This window comes from Pinus tabuliformis, chromosome 8 (genome assembly GCF_031772625.1).
Source record: "Pinus tabuliformis cultivar Carrire ecotype Pingquan chromosome 8, CPIR1, whole genome shotgun sequence".
Taxonomy (NCBI): Eukaryota; Viridiplantae; Streptophyta; class Pinopsida; order Pinales; family Pinaceae; genus Pinus; species Pinus tabuliformis.
In genome coordinates this window covers 427,645,390-427,667,801 of record NC_142294.1, presented here as the reverse complement: position 1 = coordinate 427,667,801, position 22,412 = coordinate 427,645,390, and positions in this window count along the sequence as shown.

Sequence of the window (22,412 nt, the reverse complement as noted above, 5' to 3'; positions counted from 1 at the left end):
ATGGAGTCTGGGAAATCATTCCTAGGCCAAGTAACAAATCAGTTGTCACCTTAAAATGGATTTACAAAATCAAACATATTGTTCATTGAAGTATAAATAAATTCAAAACTAGATTTGTTACAAGGGGATTCTCTCAAAAGGAAGGTATAGACTATGAAGAAACCTTTGCATCTATTGCTAGATATACTACTATAAGATCTTTGGTTTCACTAGCTGCTACAATGGGATGGAATATTCATCAAATGGACGTAAAAACAACATTTCTAAATGGAACCATCGATGAAGAAGTATACATTGAACAACCAAAAGGATTTGAAATAAATAACAAGGACACACATGTTTGTAGACTTAAGAAAGCCCTATATGGCTTGAAGCAAGCTCCTAGGGCATGGTATGCAAGGATGGATGCATATCTCTTAAGAATTGGGTTCGTCAAAAGTTCTGCAAATCCAAATCTCTACATCAAGGTGGTGAACAATGAACCAATCATTATACTACTATATGTAGATGATTTGTTTATTACAGGTGTGGAGCGCAAAATACAAGAATGCAAGAAGATGTTGGCAGCTAAATTCAAAATGAAAGATATGGGACTTATGCACTATTACTTGGGTTTGGAAGTCTGGAAAAAACTTGGAGAGATATATTTGGGTCAAGGTAAATACATAATCGAGATATTACAAAGATTCAGTATGATGGATTCCAAGCCTATGACTACTCCCATGATCACTAATCTCAAGAAGTTGAGAAGCTCTGACTCTAGTCTCATCGATCCTACTAGCTATCATAAGTTGGTGGGTTCTCTGATGTACCTGGTAAATACAAGACCTAATATATGTTTTGTTGTAAATATTCTTAGTCAATTTCAGTTGGAGCCTCGTCATGACCATTGGATAGTTTCTAAGCATATTTTGAGATATCTATGTGGCACTATACATCACTGCCTAAAGTATGATGGAAAGGAAGTTAAGTTGACAGGTTTATAGATTCTGATTGGGGTGGCAGTGAGACTAATGGAAGAAGCACTATCGGTGGATGTTTCAGTTTGGGATCTGTAATGATTTCATGGATGAGTAGAAAAAAAGATCCTGTTGCGTTAAGTAGTGTTGAAGCCGAATATGTTGTTGCATGTGAAGTAGGAAAGGAAGTTGTTTGGTTAAGAAAACTCTTGTCAGATTTGTTTGGAAAGCCTCTGGATCCTACAATAATAAATTGTGATAATCAAAGTAGCATCAAGATGTCCGAAGACCCTGTATTCCATGCAAGGACAAAGCATATCAACAAGAAGTACCACTACATTAGAAGCTTGGTACAAGATGGGGTCATAAAGCTACAATATATTCTGATAGATTAACAAGTAGCTGATGTGTCGACGAAGTTTCTTCCGAGTACAAAGTTTGAGTATTTTAGAAGCATGATTGGATTGGTTGACATTACATATTTAGTTGATAGGGAGAGATGAAGCATCTAATGGCAGATGATTGGGAGGACATCTGGTTGACATTTTTGTTGATGTCTATATCCCGAAGAGGGAGGGTGGCATTGTTCTTGGAGCTCTACCCTTGGATACACATCTAGATCCCTGGGTTGATGCTTAGAAAGTAAGCCTCACGGTACCTAGACTAGCTGAAAGCTTGAGTCCATCTTAGTCCCACCGAGATAGATAACCCTAGTTAGGTATCTAGTTTGTAGCATTAAGTGTGCTAGAACTCTTCGTAGTTCATGTCTTTTGAGATCTTCCATGTACTTGTATATATATGTGATTATGAATACCTCCCTAGTTAAGAGGGAGTGTTGAAGAATGTAACTAGGTTCGGTCTTCATAATTGTATAATTTAATATATTTGTGAAAATAAATTTTATTATTAATAAAAATGAATTATTAAATCATGTGTTTCATGCTTGTGTCATAATTTTTTAGGTCAGAGCCTCTACTCTAGGCTTGTAGGTTTAATATTGAGTCAATAGAGTCATTTTCATTTTTATTAGACCCTTCTTGGGATTTTGTATCATGTAAAAATAATTATTTTTGAGTCAAATAGGTCATTTGACACCTCCACACCAAGTCGGCCATGTCCCTATGAAGTTGGCCTACATTAGGGAAATTCGACCCATAGAAAAGGCTATATATAGAGAGGCAGTTTGATCCATTTGGCACATTCACTCAACAAGTTCGATATACAAGCAAGAGAGGCAGAAAAAGTGCGAAATAGCTGGAGAAGGATGAAGTTTGCTGGGAAGGATCTAAATCTAAGTTTTGGGCTATCTATCTCTCACACATGCGAAGTTGCTGGGAATTTGTTGGGGCCAAAATTCTAAAATCTACTGCAGGTCAAAGTTTTGCTGGGGGGCTGAAATTCTGTTGTTGGAAGGTCAAAGTTCTAGGTCAAAGTTGTTGCTAGGAAGCTTTCAATTGGAGAAGAATTAGGGCTTACTTGATGATTGGAGGAAGTTTGTGTATAGGTAAAAATAGTCTTGGATTGTCTCATCTTGTTCTTGAAACCACTGAAGGAAGAGTTATGATTGGGTTTTCCCCTTATAAGGGTTTTTCCCTGGCTGTGCGCCTACATCTTGTGTCTCTTTTCTTGTGATCTTATTACACATATAACTTGGGAAATTCTTGATGAAACATAATCTAATAAATGTAATGTCCCTCCCTTAATAAAAAATAAAAAATAAAAAATCCTTTAATAATACATAATAAATAATAATAATAATAATAAAAATAATAAATAACCATAGTATTAAAAAAATAAAAGAAAATAAATAATAAACAATGAATAATAATAAAAATAAAAATAGTAATAAATAATAAATAACCATACTAAAGCTCTAAATAAAAATAAATAGAAATAAAACAAGAAACAGTGAAAAATCAGTAAAGCTATCAAAAAATAAAAATAAATAGAAATAAAACAAGAAAACACAAGAAAACAATGAAAAAATTAGTGAAGTTATCACAAAGAAATAAAACAAGAAAGTAATAAAGTTGCATGTAGACATATGGAGTGTGTGCATGTGGTTCCCTTTTCAATGTTTGCTCTATTTATTAGATGGTGAGGAAGATGGGAGGCATTCCATCATTCCAAGATTCTATCATTCATTCTCTTGGGAGAATAGTGTTCTAAGACAGAGGATCCACTGGCAGTAGTGTGTTGATTGAGGGCTCGGGGGTGGCCAGTTGTAGCAAGACCTTGAGAAATTGAGCCTACGGTTGGGTGGAGAGTCGTCCCCAACACCTTGTTGCAGTCAGTTGACTTCAACCAAAAATCACAGGTATAGGTAAGTATTCTACTCATAGTTTTGAACTTGAAGTTAATTAGTTGATAATTGCATGTTGAATATAAATTATTTGATTAATTACATGTTTGTTTTGGGCTATTACAATAAAGAAGTAAAAGCAGCCAATATAATTCACAAGCAATTATCAAGAAGAGAAATCAAAACCCTAATTCATATAAGTATTGATTTCTCAACAATACGAACTTGTGTGATCCATATACACATTATAATGAACCATATCGAATCTCAGAATCATGGATATGATCATTTGTATGAAAAATTATAGGGTATATAGATTTGTCTTTGGATGTGAATGGACACATCCAATAGGGGAGGCTGACATAAGCATTGAGAGCCAATTTGAATTTTGGAGGGAGAATACAAAACTTAAATTTCCTTTTAAATATATTTTCTTTAATAAAGGACTACCAAAAATTTTCGCCACTTTAAATAATGTTTCTTTATTTTCTTTGGGACAAATGGGCTTCATTTGGGCCTTAGGCTTTTCCTTTGGGGAAATTCATCCCAAAGTTGCCCAAATTTCAACACTCCCTCTCATCTAGGGATGAATTTTCATTTGCATCATAAATTTCGTCTCGGATGTCTCATCATAGCTACATCATGACTCATATTGTCTTATAGAATAATAATAATCCACAACCAGCAGTAGGGGAGATCGTTTAGATCCTCCAAACCGTATAATCCTCCAGGTCAAGTTCCATGACCTTCATCTCAACTGCATCAACACATCATCCATCTCAGTACCTTTCAACTCCACTTGTTTCTCCTTTGATAATCAACTGAACAATGATGCCTCTATCTAAAGAAGAAGAATCATCAAAGGGGAGCTTCGGCTACCACCCCATATCCACGGACAATAAGGGAGATTAATCTTCCACCCTATATATCCAATCAACAATAGGCATGATATGACTTACCATGAGAGTTAAGGATCACACTCTATCCTATTGTCTGACAATAGGCAAGATACCCAACTTTTCATAGGTGACAAGGATCACACATCTTATTACCTGTTGATCCTTCCCACCTTGACCCTCAAGAGTCCAATGGTAGAACACTTGCATCCTATCTAACTTGGGGGAGATACCTGACTTACCAGTGGTAAGGATCACACACATCCAAATCTCCACACCCATTGGCCAGATGGGGAGGGGCAATCCCAACAAGCCTAGCTTGTGGATAAGATTCCAACTGGGGTATACTCTGTCAAGTCCCAGAATTGATGGTAGGGGAGGATACCGAACTTTTCATAAATGAAAAGGATCATGTACAACCTACAATGGAAATAGGTAGGATACCCAACTTGTCATAAATGACAAGGATCACACATCCTCTTTTCCAGAGTTCCCTCAACCCCAAGAGCTATCTGGCTCAATTCCTCTCCTCGAGAGCTCAAATAGGGGGAAGAGAAAACCTCAGTGTTCTTGATCAGTCATGACCCTTACTCGTGAGGGTCACATCCATTAGTCCAAGCTATTATATGAAGACCAAGAACTTCCTTTTCAGTAAAGGCTTGGTAAGCACAATCTGCTCATACGTTGAAGCCTTACTGCTTCAATCTCACAACAAATCAATGTTGAAGCCTCACTACTCCTTTTGCACCATATCTAATCTCCAAGTGCTTGGACGAATCATAAAACATGAGATTCTTTGAAAGTCAAATTCCACTCTTAATATCAAAATATATCACAATCGTGCCCAACACATGCTCAAACATCTCTTCAAATAAATTTTTCAACCATAGTGCCTCAATTGTCCTCAAAGAAACAAAATTTTGTTTCCAGCTCATCCAAGAATTCATGGAAGATCTCAAGCTACAATAACATCCAGATGTGCTTTTCCTGTCAACAACATTTTCAGTTTCAGTCAGTACCAATGAATCCATCAAGTTTCCAACAATGTGTCTCAGTCCATGATTATTAGTTTCATGTAGATATCTCAAAACATATATAACAACAACCCAATATACATGTCCAAGCTCTAAATGGCTCAAAGTACATAATGCAAAGCGAGGATCCATGTGACTGCCAACTCATCATGGAATCCATTAAATCTAAATCTGAAGAGGAGTCTCCCTCAACTACTTCAGTTTAATCCATTGAGCCAAATTTATGGCAACATACTGTCCTCAACAAGGAACAACATACTGTCCTCAACAAGGAATTCCTCATCATATTTATGTTACATTATCCATCTCAAGATGTTGATCATCTGGGATTAGATGTCAACTCCCTCTGTGACTAAACACTGAGATGATCCAATCCTGCTAGAAATAATTTGTCAGCGTATAAAACCAAATATCAAAGACGTACCTTCAACCATGAAGAGTGGCTGGAGTCTTGTTAAGTTATGGTATGTTCTATGCTTATAACAGTTTACTTCTTTTTCTTATAATATTCCACCGATTAGCAATCACATGTACATAAAGTAAAGTGCAGATAGAACATTAAACGATCGACAGAAAACAAGCCAAGACAAGAGACACAAGATGTGGCGGCTAGCCAGGGACAAACCCCACAATGTGTGGGGAAACCCTTTGATCAAATCTTCTTTTATCTTCAATAATTCAGCAGAGAGAAATAGTACAATAAATCTGATTCATATCAGCAGTAGCAAACCCTAGATCAGTAGCATCAGCATTAACGACTTCATTATCAAACTAGGGCAGACCATATCTCACAAACCGACAGTCGGATTGACTTCATTCCACCACCAAAAGTTTCGGCTTCCAGAGGAGGTTCATATGAGCCTACAACACAGTTTAGATGAGGAGATCTTCTAGGCCACGCAAGTCAATCTTTACTTCTGCAGTTGCAGCTTCAGTTTCAGTAGTTTTTGGCTTCAAACTAGGGCAGTCGATATCTTGCAAACCGTTCGTCGGATTGACTTCATTCCACCACCAAAAGTTGCGGCTTCCAAAGGAGGTTCAGATGAACCTACAACGCAGTTGAGATGAGGAGATCTTCTAGGCCATGCAAGTCAATCTTTACTTCTGCAGTTGCAGCTTCAGTTTCAGCAGTTTCCGGCTTCAAACTAGGGCAATCGATATCTTGCAAACCGTTCGTCGGATTGACTTCATTCCACCACCAAAAAATGCAGATTTCAAAGGAGGTTCAGATGAACCTACAACGTAGTTTCAAAGAGGAGATCTTCTAGGCCACGCAAGTCAATCTTTACTTCTGCAGTTGCAGCTTCAGTTTCAGCAGTTTCCGGCTTCAAACTAGGGCAAGTCGATATCTTGCAAACCGTTCGTCAGATTGACTTCATTCCACCACCAAAAGTTGCGGCTTTCAAAGGAGGTTCAGATGAACCTACAACGCAGTTCCAAAGAGGAGATCTTCTAGGCCACGCAAGTCAATCTTTACTTCTGCAGTTGCAGCTTCAGTTTCAGTAGTTTCCGGCTTCACATGTGTGAGAGAGAGAGACCCATTTCAGCGCAGTAGAGAAGAGACTCATATCTGCGCAGTAGAGAGAGAGAGATGTGATGAGATGAGTGAGTCTAAATGAGGAAAAGTCCTCTTATATTTATACACAACGTTGGTGGGTGAATAGATGTGACTGTTGGGCTTCTGAGCCTACATGAGTTGTAGGTCGGCTTGATAATAATTCCATAATCAAAATAAATTCATATATCCATGAATACTTATCAGAATTGGATGATCTTTATATCAATCTTACACCTCTCGACGAGAGGAATCTAATAAAAATATTATTAGCCATGAATAAGATGACCCACATGAAGTTTTTCCTTGGTTGCCAATTTTAACACTCCCTCTCAACCATGGAGAACTTCATCTGCAATCTGTCTATCGGTCGTTACTATTCATCCATCAAATGCACTGCCTTGTATAGCCTGACCCTAGCCCTGCTCTGCTCTATTTTGCCTGTGCTGCTTTGTCTTGTTATGCCTGCACTGATCTGTACTGTTTTGTTCTGTTCTGCTCTGCTCTTGCATTGTTCTGTTCTACTCTGCTTTTGTCCGAATTATGAAGAAGAAGAAATGATCGAGGATGTATCATACTGACTCAAAGTCAGTCTCAGAGTATGTACCACTGGTCCCAGACCAGTCTCAACCAACCCAAAGTCAGCGTCATAGTGAGTACAACTCCAATGGTCCCAGACCAATATCATCCTCCACTGACTCAAAGTCAGTCTCAGAGTATTTACCACTGGTCCCAGACCAGTCTCAACCGACCCGAAGTAAGCGTCATAGTATGGTACAACTCCTACCACTGGTCCCATACCAGTATCATTGATCCCAGATCAATGGAGGTCATCCTAGCATAGGGAGTACGGTAGTTACAACGATGCGTCCATCGGTACTACTATGGTCCCTAACTTCATTCCCTGCTCATTGATCAGATGAGAGGTACTTCCCATGAGTCCCAGACTGCATGGGTAGGATGCCTCGACAGGAGAACTAATCAATCCTGTCCTCACAGGAGAACACATCAATCCTACTACAATTGCCATGGAGAACACATCAATCCAGGCCTCACAGGAGAACACATCAATCCTGCTACAATTGCCATGGAGAACACATCAATCGAGGTTGCCATGGAGAACACATCAATCTAGGCCTCACAGGAGAACACATCAATCCTGCTACAATCGCCATGGAGAACACATCAATCCAGGCCTCACAGGAGAACACATCAATCCTGCTACAATCGCCATGGAGAACACATCAATCCAGGCCTCATAGGAGAACTAATCATCCTGCTACACAGGAGAGCGAATCATCCTGTTCCACAAGAGAGCGAATCATCTTGTCCCACAAGAGAGCGAATCATCTTGTTCCAGTGTGCACCACCAGGGGAGGGTGAGTCACCCTGTGGTTGTATGTTGATCCAGTAATAACCGCAAGCCCTCAGAGCTCCCAGAGCTCAATGTATGCAACATGCAGGACCCTGTACAAGGGTTTCTTACCGACTCCAAGTCATTTGGGAAAATCACAGATTAGATCTTTCCTCGGGGCTTTGACAAGGTGTATCAACCTGTACATCATCTTAATGCGATGGAGCCTCCTTGCTCATCAAATTACCATATCCAAGATGATGTCTATCTGCTAGAGCAATCGACGAATACAGGATTCCTCAATAATCGAATCCCACCTCTGGTTGTTATAGAGAATCACAGTGGTATCCAATGTAAATCCAAACAGCTCACTGAAGAGCTTTCGCAACCAGACTACCTCACACGAGGTTATGCTAGCAACAATATATCCTGCTTCGGCGGTGCTCAAAGCCACCGACTTCTGCTTCCTACTCATCCAGGATATCGAAGCAGATCCCAAGGTGAAACAGCACCCGGAAGTGCTCTTATGGTCCACCACACTTCCTGCCCAATCAACATCAGTATATCCAAGTAGTCTCACATCTCCGGCAGTGTAACTTAATCCATGAGAGATTGTGTCCTGAAGACATCTTAGAAGATTCCTGGCATCAATCCAGTGAGGCTCAACCAAATATGAGCTCACAATGCTAACTGCAAAAAATATGTTCGGACGGAGGTTCACCAAGAACATCAATGTGAATGAGTTTATGAAACTCAGAGGCATTTCCAAAATCTGGTCCGACATCACTACCATATAACTTCTAAAAGTTAAGATCCTCGAGGTAGTCACAGGCTTGCAGTCCATCATACCAAATCTTTCCAATATATTTACCACATATTTCCCTTGAGATAGGAAAGTTTCCCTTGGCTTCTGCCATACTTCAAGTCCTAGGAAGTAGTGCATCAGTCCTAGGTCTTTCATTTCAAATTCAGAGGCCAGCTCCCTCTTACATTTGTGAATGAGAGGGTTTGCACCTGTTAGAAAGAGGTCATCCACATACAATACCAGTATGAGAGGCTTGTCATCTTCAACCTTAAAGTAAAGGTTAGGATCGGCTTCACTCCTAGTGAATCCCAGCTTCATCAAGTAGCTATCGATCCTCTCATACCATGCTCGGGGTGCTTGCTTCAGCCTATAGAGAGCTTTCTTCAACCTGTATACATGAGATTTTCGATCATAAATCTCAAATCCTTCGGGTTGCTCCATGTAGACCTCTTCTTTGATCGAGCCATGCAAGAACGCAGTCTTGACATCCATCTGATGTAGGTTCCATCCTTGTGAAGCAGCAAGGGCTATGATCGAGTGGATGGTCGTATATCTGGCAACAGGTGCAAATATCTCATCATAGTCTATACCTTCCTTTTGGGAGAAACCTCGAGCAACAAAACGAGCCTTATACTTTTCCGTGCTTCCATCTGCTGCCTGCTTTATCTTTTAAAGCCATTTTGAAGTAACAATTGTCTTGTCCAGGGTCTGGGAACTACTTCCCAGACATCATTCTCCATAATAGACTCATATTCTACGGTAATAGCATCCTTCCATACTTGATGCTTGACGGCATCTGAGAATGACGAAGGCTCATTTTGTATGATCGTGCTCATGATGGTCAGGTATCCTTGATACCTATTAAGTTTCTTACTTTGATGGAAGGTTCCTCAGGGTGCAGCATGTCCTTTAGCATCATCAAGTATCCCCCTAAGCCATGAAGGCCTCTTCCTAGAAGAGGAAGGCTCATGTGGATGAGAATCTATTAGATCCATGGGTTCTTCTACATCAGGCATTGATTCATCATCCTTTTCTTTCGGTTCCCTGGTGTTGGCTTCTTGAGAGCTCCTCAAAGTCAAAAGATTGTTCACCTTGCGGTGAACTTTTCTTAAGGAGTCTTGGAACCCAATGCTTGATGAGGGCATCAATTTTGTACATATACGACGGTGATTGTAGTTTCAGCCCATAGAAACATCAGAAGTCTTTGATCATGTAGCATGGCCCAGACAGCTTCCATCATCGTGCGGTTCTTCCTTCCCACCACACCATTCTGCTCAGGAGTATGTGGTGTAGTAGTCTCCCTCTTAATGCCAACCTCAGGTATGCCTGAGTGAACCAATTGTAATATATCAGAGGTCTTGCTTTGGCTTGAGGGGAATGGTCCCCTTTTGAGCTTTCCTTCAGCACATCTTGGACATACACCTTCATTCTCTATTCAGAATTCGGGCATCCCTATCACCATTTGTCTTACACCGAGTATAGCTTTAGAAGGGAGGAAAAACCTCTAATGCCAAAGTTCGGACTGAAGAGATGTGTCATAAGACATGACACCTAGCAGACTTCCGTCGACCTGATATAATGAATCAACACTAAACCCAAGAGTAAAGGCATCTTTAACATTATTTTTCCATATACATACCTTGCCATCGCTGAAGGTTACCTTGTAGCCTTTGTCTTCCGTTCCCGAGATGGACACTAGGTTCTTTTTGAGGTTAGGTGCATTTAATACATCCTGGAATTTCTGGCCTTCTTGAATGCTTGTCCTCTTCCTTGATTCCCAGCTCTCCTCTTACCTTTGCTGTTGAATTTGTCATTCCTTTGATTGCCATCAGAGGGATTTTGATCATCGTCCTAGAGTGAGTCCTTTCTATCAGGGCACTCCCTTGCATAGTGACTTGCTTTATCGCAAATGTAACATCGTCATTTTCTTCTAGCCTTAGGTCCAGCCTTTCCTTTTGATTTAGTCTCGGAATTATTTCTTTTCTTTGCATGAAAAGAAAAGGCAGCAGGAGGACCTTTAGGCATGGGCATTTCTTACACTTCTTCCCTTGTTTCTTCTTGAATGTATCTAACCGTTAATTCCTCGAAACCAGGAATTACATTATAGTTCAGAAGAGTAGTCCAGTCTGTCGTAGATTTCCTTGGAGGTGTCTCGATCAGAGATGTAGGCCACCAAGCGCTTGTCGATAGAGTCCCGGATGATCTTCTTTGTTTTGACTTCTCCATTTTTCCATTTGTTCCAGGCAGCAGCAGATGCATTTGATGAAGGCTCAACAATATTGACTCTTATATGGTCCAACACTCCTTGATCTTCAAGGGTTAGATCGATAGACATCTTTCATCTGTGATAGTCAACTTTCTCACGGAGCTTGTCTTCGGCAGGAAAGAGTGTTGAGGACCCCATAGTTCTTTTAGGATAGCCTTGCCAATCTTCTCTTCAATGATTGCTCTTGCTCTTGCTCGGGCTTTGTCTTCACCTCAGCTCTGATACCATGTTAAGTTATGGTATGTTCTATGCTTATAACAGTTTACTTCTTTTTCTTATAATATTCCACCGATTAGCAATCACATGTACATAAAGTAAAGTGCAGATAGAACATTAAACGATCGACAGAAAACAAGCCAAGACAAGAGACACAAGATGTGGCAGCTAGCCAGGGACAAACCCCACAATGTGTGGGGAAACCCTTTGATCAAATCTTCTTTTATCTTCAATAATTCAGCAGAGAGAAATAGTACAATAAATCTGATTCATATCAGTAGTAGCAAACCCTAGATCAGTAGCATCAGCATTAACGGCTTCATTATCAAACTAGGGCAGACCATATCTCACAAACCGACAGTCGGATTGACTTCATTCCACCACCAAAAGTTTCGGCTTCCAGAGGAGGTTCAAATGAACCTACAACGCAGTTCAGACGAGGAGATCTTCTAGGCCACGCAAGTCAATCTTTACTTCTGCAGTTGCAGCTTCAGTTTCAGTAGTTTCCGGCTTCAAACTAGAGCAGTCGATATCTTGCAAACCGTTCGTCGGATTGACTTCATTCCACCACCAAAAGTTGCAGCTTCCAAAGGAGGTTTAGATGAACCTACAACACAGTTTAGATGAGGAGATCTTCTAGGCCACTCAAGTCAATCTTTACTTCTGCAGTTGCAGCTTCAGTTTCAGCAGTTTCCGGCTTCAAACTAGGGCAGTCGATATCTTGCAAACCGTTCGTCGGATTGAATTCATTCCACCACCAAAAGTTGCGGCTTTCAAAGGAGGTTCAGATGAACCTACAACGCAGTTCCAAAGAGGAGATCTTCTAGGCCACGCAAGTCAATCTTTACTTCTGCAGTTGCAGCTTCAGTTTTAGCAATTTCCGGCTTCAAACTAGGGCAGTCGATATCTTGCAAACCGTTCGTCGGATTGACTTCATTCCACCACCAAAAGTTGTGACTTTCAAAGGAGGTTCAGATGAACCTACAGCGCAGTTCCAAAGAGGAGATCTTCTAGGCCACGCAAGTCAATCTTTACTTCTGCAGTTGCAGCTTCAGTTTCAGCAGTTTCCGGCTTCACATGTGTGAGAGAGAGAGACCCATTTCAGCGCAGTAGAGAAGAGACTCATATCTGCGCAGTAGAGAGAGAGAGAGATGTGATGAGATGAGTGAGTCTAAATGAGGAAAAGTCCTCTTATATTTATACACAACGTTGGTGGGTGAATAGATGCGACTGTTGGGCTTCTGAGCCTACATGAGTTGTAGGTCGGCTTGATAATAATTCCATAATCAAAATAAATTCATATCTCCATGAATACTTATCAGAATTGGATGATATTTATATCAATATTACACCTCTCGACGAGAGGAATCTAATAAAAATATTATTAGCCATGAATAAGATGACCCACATGAAGTTTTTCCCTGGTTGCCAATTTTAACAAGTCTGCATCCGATGACCATCAATCTAGACATGCCATATCTAGGGGACTAAATTGAGTCCATCGGGACTTTCTTCAATCTGTAATCATGAGTTTTTTATGTGTCTCAAAGCCCTGAGGTCCTTCTTTCTTAATTATCATGAATGAAATATGTGCTATGATCTCGTCACCATCCTCTCCTTCTGAGAGCATATTAGTTTTTACTATCACGGAAGCATTTAACACTGCAACATCTTGTCATTAAGAATGGTCCTTATATGAAGGACATACAACTCTTAACATATCCTTATCTCAAAAAAATTCATTTTACTGTTACATTCAACATGACAATCCACTCCCTCTAAATAGTAAGTTTCTTCAATTATAGACATCAAAATTTCTAAGGTTTGAGCTCCTTGTCAATATTTCAAGTGCCACTCTAATCATGGGATGGCTCTGCATATTTTTCAATATTGATCTATTTGTTGCACCTGATGACCCTAGGACAAGAGCAAGAGAAATAAATAAAAACAAATGAACATACATAAAGTGTACCTGATGATGAGGCAAGACTGCCATCCTTTTTCTAGATAAGAGAGTGGCTTCTTCATTATCCTGCACCTACTCCCTCTTGGAGTTTACACTCCCTGAAACAACTACCTCTTGGGGATTACTCTTCCTGCACTATTCCACATTCATGATATAATTTCCTTGATCACATACTCATCCGAGAAGTCAGTGAGAGAATCATTCAAATACTCATGCAGGAAGAATAACAAAAGTCCAAAAATGATTAATAGAAACAAGAGAAAATTATAACATAAGTCTTGAAAGTACTTATCATTTCATGAGGATTATAGGAATCTATAAGATCCCTCTTGATCCTATCTCTAGGAGTCACCATTATTCATCAATGTCTTCTTCATAAATCATCCTCTTAAGAACTAGTTGTATTCTCATTTCCAGATCCTTGATCTCCTTCATCAACAACTTGGAAAGCTCAATATCTATGTATATGATGACCACTGAATCTGCATCATATCCTCTCTGAGGGTTTCTCTGAATCTGTCCAAAATAACTTAATAAATGAATGGCTTCTTATGATCACATCATATTAGGGTTCCAATACTGTAGAATCCAGGCCTTTACCATATCTAAGGTCATTGCTAGGGTTTCTCCCAAACCCTAGCTTATGATTGGAAGAAAAAAAGTTTTCCCTAGGATTTTCTTCAAACCCTAATATTTTTTTAGGTCTCTGCGATCTTCACCCCTTTCAATCTTCTTTGAGCATGAACTTCATCGTAGGTGTCTTCATGGGGGTGATCTCAATGATCTCAAGAGACATGTCTTTTCACCCACATGGATTCATATAAATAAGAATGAACTCTAACCTCATTTGGCACCTCATCAACTCAACTCATTCATCTCTCTCCTTATGTGATTGGTGCATACAACTGATTGGGAAACTCTTCTTCTCACACATGTGGCTGAAAGAGGAAAAATTTCGAATCAATGCACGGTTTGACTAGTGTTTACCAAGGGTTATTCGACCTCCTTTGACTGCGATTTTTGTGGGAATTTTTCTATCTGGGAAGACTATATTCATTGGCACAAAAATCGATATTTTCTGGGATGTTTGACTTGTGTTGACCCTAGGGTTGACTTTTGTTTGGCTAGGTTTGATCACTTTAAAGTTGGCTATTTTGGGCTGACTTTGATTAGCTAAGGAGGTTGATTTGGATGAAATTTTACCAAGATGATAAGGGACTTTTTTGACCCTTGATCGTTCACTAGTTAGGGCACATAGTATGATTGATTTTATTGCTATTGACGTCAGATTTAGCAAGGCTATTTAACAATGTTTTGACAAGTCAATTTTGACTTTGACTCTATTATTGTACTCTCTCCGTTTGTTGAAAATTTGACATAATAATAAGAAGAATTGATCAAATGATTTTCCCCATCTTGGGGTTTTCCATGGAATTCACCAAAATTCTAGTGTTCTTTTGTCTTGGTTTGTCTTCTGCTTTTATTGTTCATGTTCTATCTATATTTTTTCTCAATGTGATGATTAATGTGATTGTTATTGGAAATTAAATTGGAAATTTTCATTGGGATAGCTAAATGACATTAAAGAAATTGTTGCAAGCATAGAACATACCATTGTTAACTAAAATTAACATGGTATCATCGCCCATGTGAAGACAAAGCCTAAGCAAGAGAAAAAAGTGATCACTAAGAGATCTATTTATCAAATATTATTGGACAAGTCTCAATGGATTATTCATCCTACTTCAAGACCGAGGACAAGATGAATGACAAATCTAACTATCATGCATGGAAAATGACTTTGGACCTAACTTTGGAGGAGCATGAAGTATTGGAATATATGCAAGGAAAAGTGGTGGAGCCTCCTTCAAATGCACTAGTTACTTCTAAGACGAAGTATAGAAAAGATGAGGTCAAAGAAAAGAAAATTTTGATTGAATCCATTCAAAAGCATTTGGTTTCCTATATTTATGATTTGGGAACATCTAAGGAAATATATGATAAGGTTGTTGGGATGTTCAAAGTGAACAATGAAAGTCAAATACTCTTTGGGATGTTCAAAGTGAACAATGAAAGTCAAATACTCTTTCTCAAGAACAAGTTGGAGGATATCAAGATGGATAACGGGGAGTTTATCCAATCTTACTTCATGAGAATAACTCAAATCAAGAATGACCTACTATCTATTGGAGAAGTTATTGCTGACAGGGATCTCAATATCATTGCACTTGGAGGTATTTCAAGACCATGGGATGCATTTACTACCACCATTCTCAACAACCACATGATACCTGGTTTTTGATGAATTATTGACTAGATGCGCTTAAGAGGAAACAAGGATGATGGAGAGAGATAAGTCCTCAAATGGAAATGAACCAATTGCCATTTCCGCTCATGAAAAAAGAAAGAATAGTGTTGGTCCAAGGAGATAGGGTCAAGGATCTAAGAAGGGATTCAAAGAAGGAAAATGAAGCTGCTATATTTGCAACAGGTTTGACCACTACACCATAGAGTGTCCTCTCAAGAAGAATTCTCTAAGGGATGACAACAACAACAAAAAAAATTTCAAAGGAAATGGTAATCAAAGGAATGACATGTTCAACAAAAAAGGAAAGAGGAATGCCCCCGCTATTCGAAATGGAAATGAACGACCTCCTAAAATGACAAGAAGTGCCTGATATGATGAAAGTAATGTTGTAGAAAAAGAAGACGTGTTTTGTCTTATTTTGGCTCTATCTACTGTCGCTCCTCCGAATACTTTGGATCATTGGTTGATTGATAATGGAGCCTCAAGGCACTTCACTGGATATAAGGAGGCCCTCTCAAATCTGGTTTAAAAGAAAACTAATTTAAATATCATACTTGGAGATAATGCCACTTACCCGGTGAAAGGGATATGTACTGTCACTCTTACTTGAATCAAGGTCAAACCATACTTCTACTAAAAGTATTGTATGTGCCCAATTTAAAGAAGAACTTGGTGTATATTTCTACAATGGAAGATAATAAAAGGCTTCAATGTAGCATTCATTGATGGAAAGGTACGTATTTGACATAGAAACCCTAAATATGCATTTACTCTTGTATTTAGTGTTGATGGTCTCTATCAAGTTGGTGGAAGTTCTTTGGGAGCTTTGGCGAGTGATACCTCCCTCCAATGTGAATTATGGCACTAGAGATTTGCTCATTTACATTACAAAACCTTACCTGGGGTAAGGACGATGGTCACATGTATGCTCAAGTTTAACATGAATCATGAAGGAGTGTGTCAGGGCTTTGCATCTAGGAAACATACAAAGGGATCATTCCCTTCTAGCGAAAGCAAGACAACCAATATTCTTCAACTGGTCTATTATTACTTATCTGGTTCCTTGCCTGTAACCTCATTGGGAGGATACATATACTATGAAATCTTTGTGGATGACTTCTCACGCAAAACATGGATCTATTTCTTGTAAAGGAAAGATGAAGTGTTCAAATGGTTTTTTTATTTCAAGGCATTGTTGTAAAATCAAATAGGGAAGAAGATCAAGACATTGAGGACCAAAAGTGGAACCAAATATGAATCAAATGAATTCAATGCCTTTTGCAGAGAGGCTAACATTAAGAGGGAGACAACTATTCCATACACTCCTGAGCACAATGGCGTTGCTGAAAGGAAGAATCGAACAATTATGGAAGCCACTCATTCCATGCTCTTTGATCAAGGTCTACCGAAGTTCTTATGAGGAGAAGCTGCAAATACTGCCATATATGTTCAAAATAGGATACCACATCAAACTTTGGATTTCAAAACACCCGAGGAAGTCTTCACTAGTAAGAAGCTTGATGTTTCTCATTTTAGAATATTTGGTTGTCTGGTATACTTTCATATGCCTAAAGAGAAAATGAATAAGTTGGAAGCCTACGGGAAGAAAGGTATATTTGTCGGCTATAGTGAAAATTCAAAAGCATATAGAATCTATGTACCTGGTCAAAGAGATGTGGAAGTATGCTGTGATGTCACCTTTGACGAAGACATTTCCCTTGGGAAAGCTAGAGATATCCCTATCCCAAGGAAGGACGATGATGATGCTGTGGAAAAACAGGATGAACCTCCAATGGATAAGCATATGCTCGATATATAAGGCCTGACAGATCCTATTGATCCACCTCCTGGTGATCCCTCTACCTGAAGAAAATGACCAATATGGCTCAAATATAATCTCGAAGATGCTAAAAGACATATTGCTCCAATAGGGAAATTTCATGAAAGTAAGAAGCCAAGCATGTATCAAGGGTACCTGGCTGCCATGAGTACTATTGTTCAAGTTGATCCATGCACGTTCGAAGAAGTCGTAAAATACCAAGTATGGAAAAATGCAATGAATGAAGAATATGAATTGATCATGGAGAACAATGTTTGGGACGTGGTTCCTAAACCTAAGGAAAAGTCTGTGGTCACCTCTAAATGGATTTACAAAATTAAACATGGAGATGATGGGAGTGCTGAAAAATATAAGGCCTCGTTTGTAGCTTGTGACTTCTCTCAAAAGGAAGGAGTGGACTATGACAAAATATTGGCACCGATTGCTCGATATACCACTATCTGATCTATTATTTCTCTCGCTTCCAATCAAGGAAGGAGCCTACATCAAATGGATGTCAAAACTTCTTTCTTGTATGGCTTTCTTAAGGAGCAAGTCTACTTGGAACAACATCAGGGGTTTGAAGTTCAAGATAGAAGGACAAATGTGCCTCTTATTTTGGTCCTTTATGTTGATGATCTCTTTCTAACAGATGAAAACCCTCTCATTTATCAATGCAAGAGGGAGTTGAAATTTGAGTTCAAGATGAAGGACCTAGGATTGATGCATTACTTCCTAGACCTGGAGGTCTGGCAAATGCAGGTGATATTTTTCCTTTCTCAAGGAAAATACATTGTGAAGCTACTAGAGAGATGTGGGATGGTGGAATGCAAGTCTGTGTATGCTACAATGGAACTCAACTTCAAGAAGCGTGGAAGTGCTAGTGGGCCCAAATTGGCAAACCCTTTTGAGTATAGACAACTTGTGGGGACCCTGATGTTCTTGGTAAACTCCTATTCAGACATATGCTTCATTGTAAATAATTTGAGTCAATTTATGGTTGACCCTCATCACATACATTAGATCGCTGCTAAGAATCTCTTGAGATATCTATGTGGAAAAATCAACTATGGGCTGAGATACACTGTTGGGAACTTGAGGCTACATGGATATTCTGATGATGATTGGGTTGGCAATGTGGTGGATAGAAATAGCACCTCGGGATGCTTCTTCTCATTGGGGTTTGATTCAATTTCATGGGTGAGAGGAAAGAAAAAATTGGGTGAGTTAAGCACCGTTGAGACTGAATATATTGCTACTAGTGTGGCCTATTATGAAGCTGTTTGGTTGAGGAAGATCTTCAGTGAGCTATTTGATCACATGCTAGATACCACCATGATTTTGATAGCAGATTCATACATAAATATAGAGATACTTACTTGTCAAGTGAAGATGCCTCTTGATGGTGATATCTTCAACTTTATGCCTTTCTTTATAATGTGGATGATAGAAGTTGTCTTCCTTCAAAAGTGACCATTCAAAGAGAGGGATATCACCTTGATTCTTTGATGATGATGATAACGCCTCTTCTTGCTTCCATTGGATGTAGAGACTTCAAGATGATTCAATTTGTAGTCCTTCTTTGAGTGGAGGTAGGGTCCTTGAGATATTCTTTGTGTGAGCTTCTTAAGAATGCTTCAAGTGTAGAGCATTTCTTCGGATGAGCTATGGTTTTGAGGTATTCTTCTCTTTGAGATGTGATGATCCTTGAAATATGATGAATGGTCCTCAATTATTTTGGTCCTTAAGGATCCCTTCTTGATGGTTCGATGTCCTCTTTGATACCTTGACCTTTCTTGATACTCCTTTTGATGGTCCTTCTTCAAGCTGCCTTTCCTTGATGTAGTCACCTTAGCTCTGATACCATGTTGATAAATCTAGGGTAGCTAGATTAAGTGATTTATCTTCTTTAAAATAAATCTAAGCTTAACCTAATTCTAAGAAAAATCCTACTCCCCAATTATAATTATAATTTAAATTTCATACTACCACATTACAATTTAAATTTAAATACCAAGATTAACCATTTCTAACCATTACTCTTCTTTTAAAATATCAACTCTATAAAATTAACCATTATCTTGATTATATTCTTCTTTTATTTTATTTTTATTGTGTTCTCATCATCAAACAACTACCAAACCATAATGAACAATGAGACAAGAAGACACAATATATAGGCGATCAACCAGGGCCAAAACCTCTCCACTTGAGAGGAAAACCCACAATAATTCTTCTCTTCTTATAGAACTTCAATTGATGAATTCCAAGGCTTATGACCCTTGATCAAGACCCTCCAATACCAAGTCAATTATTTCCAGCAACTTTGTCCTCAAGAACTTCTGCAATTTCAGTTTCTAGCAAAATTCTTCTACAACTTTGACTCCCTAACATATTCTTTTGTAACTTCGACCTCCCCAGCAGATTCTTCTGCAATTTCGACCTCCCAACAAATTATTATGCACAAACCCTAGATCCTACACGAGAGAATATTATGGTAGATCCTTCCTTCTTTCTTCTTTGCTTGAGTTGATTCTCTCTCCTAGAGGACTTGATTTGAAAAGTATGCTTCTTGGTGCTCTAACTCAATCTTTGCAACTCGGTCTTTTACTGTTGCAATAGTTGACTTAGTTCCTTCACACATGTGGAGAGAAGTAGCCCAAAAAAAATTCAGAAATTTTGTCCTCTTTTCTTCTTTCTTCGTCCTTCTTTTCTTTGCACCTATCTCTCTCTTGTGATAAAATTTCTTGCTTGAGTGAGTGTCCTCCAAGTGGGGTTGAAGTATCCTTTATATAGGTCTTCCTACTAAGTCAAATAGCTCCTTTTAAGCTGACTTGTCCATGTGTGTAGGCCACCTTGATCTTTACATTATGACAAGGCCTTGGAGGGTCTTTCGACCCAAATATATTTTTCTTTACAATATGTAACATGCCCAAGAAGGGTATTTCATACATGACAATGACTTTATTGACTTGTAGACTCAATGAAAATCCATAGAAGCTCTCAATGGGAGCTTGCATCAAGGGAATTTTGAGGTCTAAAATGAGCCTCCTAAGGAAACTATAAAATAATGATGGTAATAATAAAATAAGATTAGATTACATCATCAAATTTTACAGGGAAAAAAGAAAAAACTATTTTTTCAATTCGTATTTTCAACTTATCTCCCTATGGGGTTACTCAAATTTTGAGAAGAAACACTTGTTGGATGCGGAATTTAATTCCTAGTCCAAGGAGTACCCATATTGCATACTTTCGATGAACCCTGAAACATGAAAAATGAGAAATACATGAAAAATGCGTTTGCAATCACATTTTTTCATGTATTTCTCATTTTTCGTGTAGCAGGGTACATCGAAAGTATGCAACATGGGTACTCCTTGGATGAGGAATCAAATTTTGCATCCAATGATTACTCTCACTCGAAATTTGAGTAAAACCAAAAGGAGATAAGTTGAAAATACGAGTTGAAAAAATAGTTTAATTATTTTTTTTTTAACTTTTTACTTTTTTACTCCAAAAATGGTGAATCATCCTTCATGGTTGACATCATCATCTTGAATCCTATTGGCTCTTATATAGTTTATTTTGGTTGTACATTTTCCTTACGAGACCCATTTTAGACCTCAAAATTCCCCTAATGACCTTTAAAATAAATTTCTTTGAGCATGAAACCCATGGCTCAAGAATAACAATAACAAATTTATTTTTCTCATTACATCAAATAAATAAAATCATGATTACATATGCCATTATGAAGACCGAACCTAGTTACATATTTCAACACTTGTCATACTCAATAAGCATCAGTAACAAAGTTTCACAGTGTTAGTCATTGTCATAATAGCATCATCAACATCACTTAGTCATCCACATTGTTGTTCATCGTGGACCAGAATTAATGTAAGTGAAACATAAGAAACACACCCATCACAACTATCACCATCATAACATCAATAGAAAACATACATATCCATCAAAGCTATCATCATCATAACATCAATAAAAAACATACATATCCATCAAAGTTATCATCATCCTAACACCAATAAACAACATACATATCCATCATAGCTATCATGATCATAACATCAATAGAAAATGTTGAGAAATAAACGCTAGTAGAGTTAGGGTTAGATTTCTCTTTCTTGGTAATTACTTGTGAATTATGTTGGCTTATTTTACTTATTTTTTCTATTATCTTTTATCAAACAATTACTAATTTATTTGTGCATGAAGATCACAAAAACACAAGACACAAGATGTAGGCACTCTCTTAGGGTGAAACCCCTATCTAGGGGAAAACACAGTAAAAAATATCTTCCTTAAATATTTTTCCTTGAGACTTTTCAACCTAGACACAAACCTCCTCCACACAAAGCCAACCTCTGCTTCTTCGATCCAAGCCTCGACCTAGTAGCAACAACACTTCAATGCTAGCAACTTCAACTTGGCAGCATCCAACATCAACAAGTATCAGCAACAACTTCAACTTTGACAAGGAGACTTCCATCTCCTAAGTTAGCTCACATGAGAGAGAGAGATACCAAAACTTTGATTTTGTCCTTCCCTTCCTTCTTGACCAAACTCACACTCCTTTTAGTCTCCTTCTTCACCTTCACACTTTTCTCAGCTTTCAACTTCAGATATCGAACTATGTGAGAGAGAGTGAGATGATCCAAATGAATTCAAACTACCTTGTATATATAGCCTTCCAATGAGGTCGAATTTCCTTCCTTGAGGTCGAATTGATCTTCTTTAGGTCGACTTGGTGTGGAGGTTACATAATTCATTTTTGACTAAAAAATAATTATTTTTACATCATTCGAAAATCCAAGAAGGGTATATATCTCATAAAATATACAATGAGTCTAATGACTCTTTATTAATCCTAGGAGTCCACAACGCGGACTTTGACTAATAAAATGATGA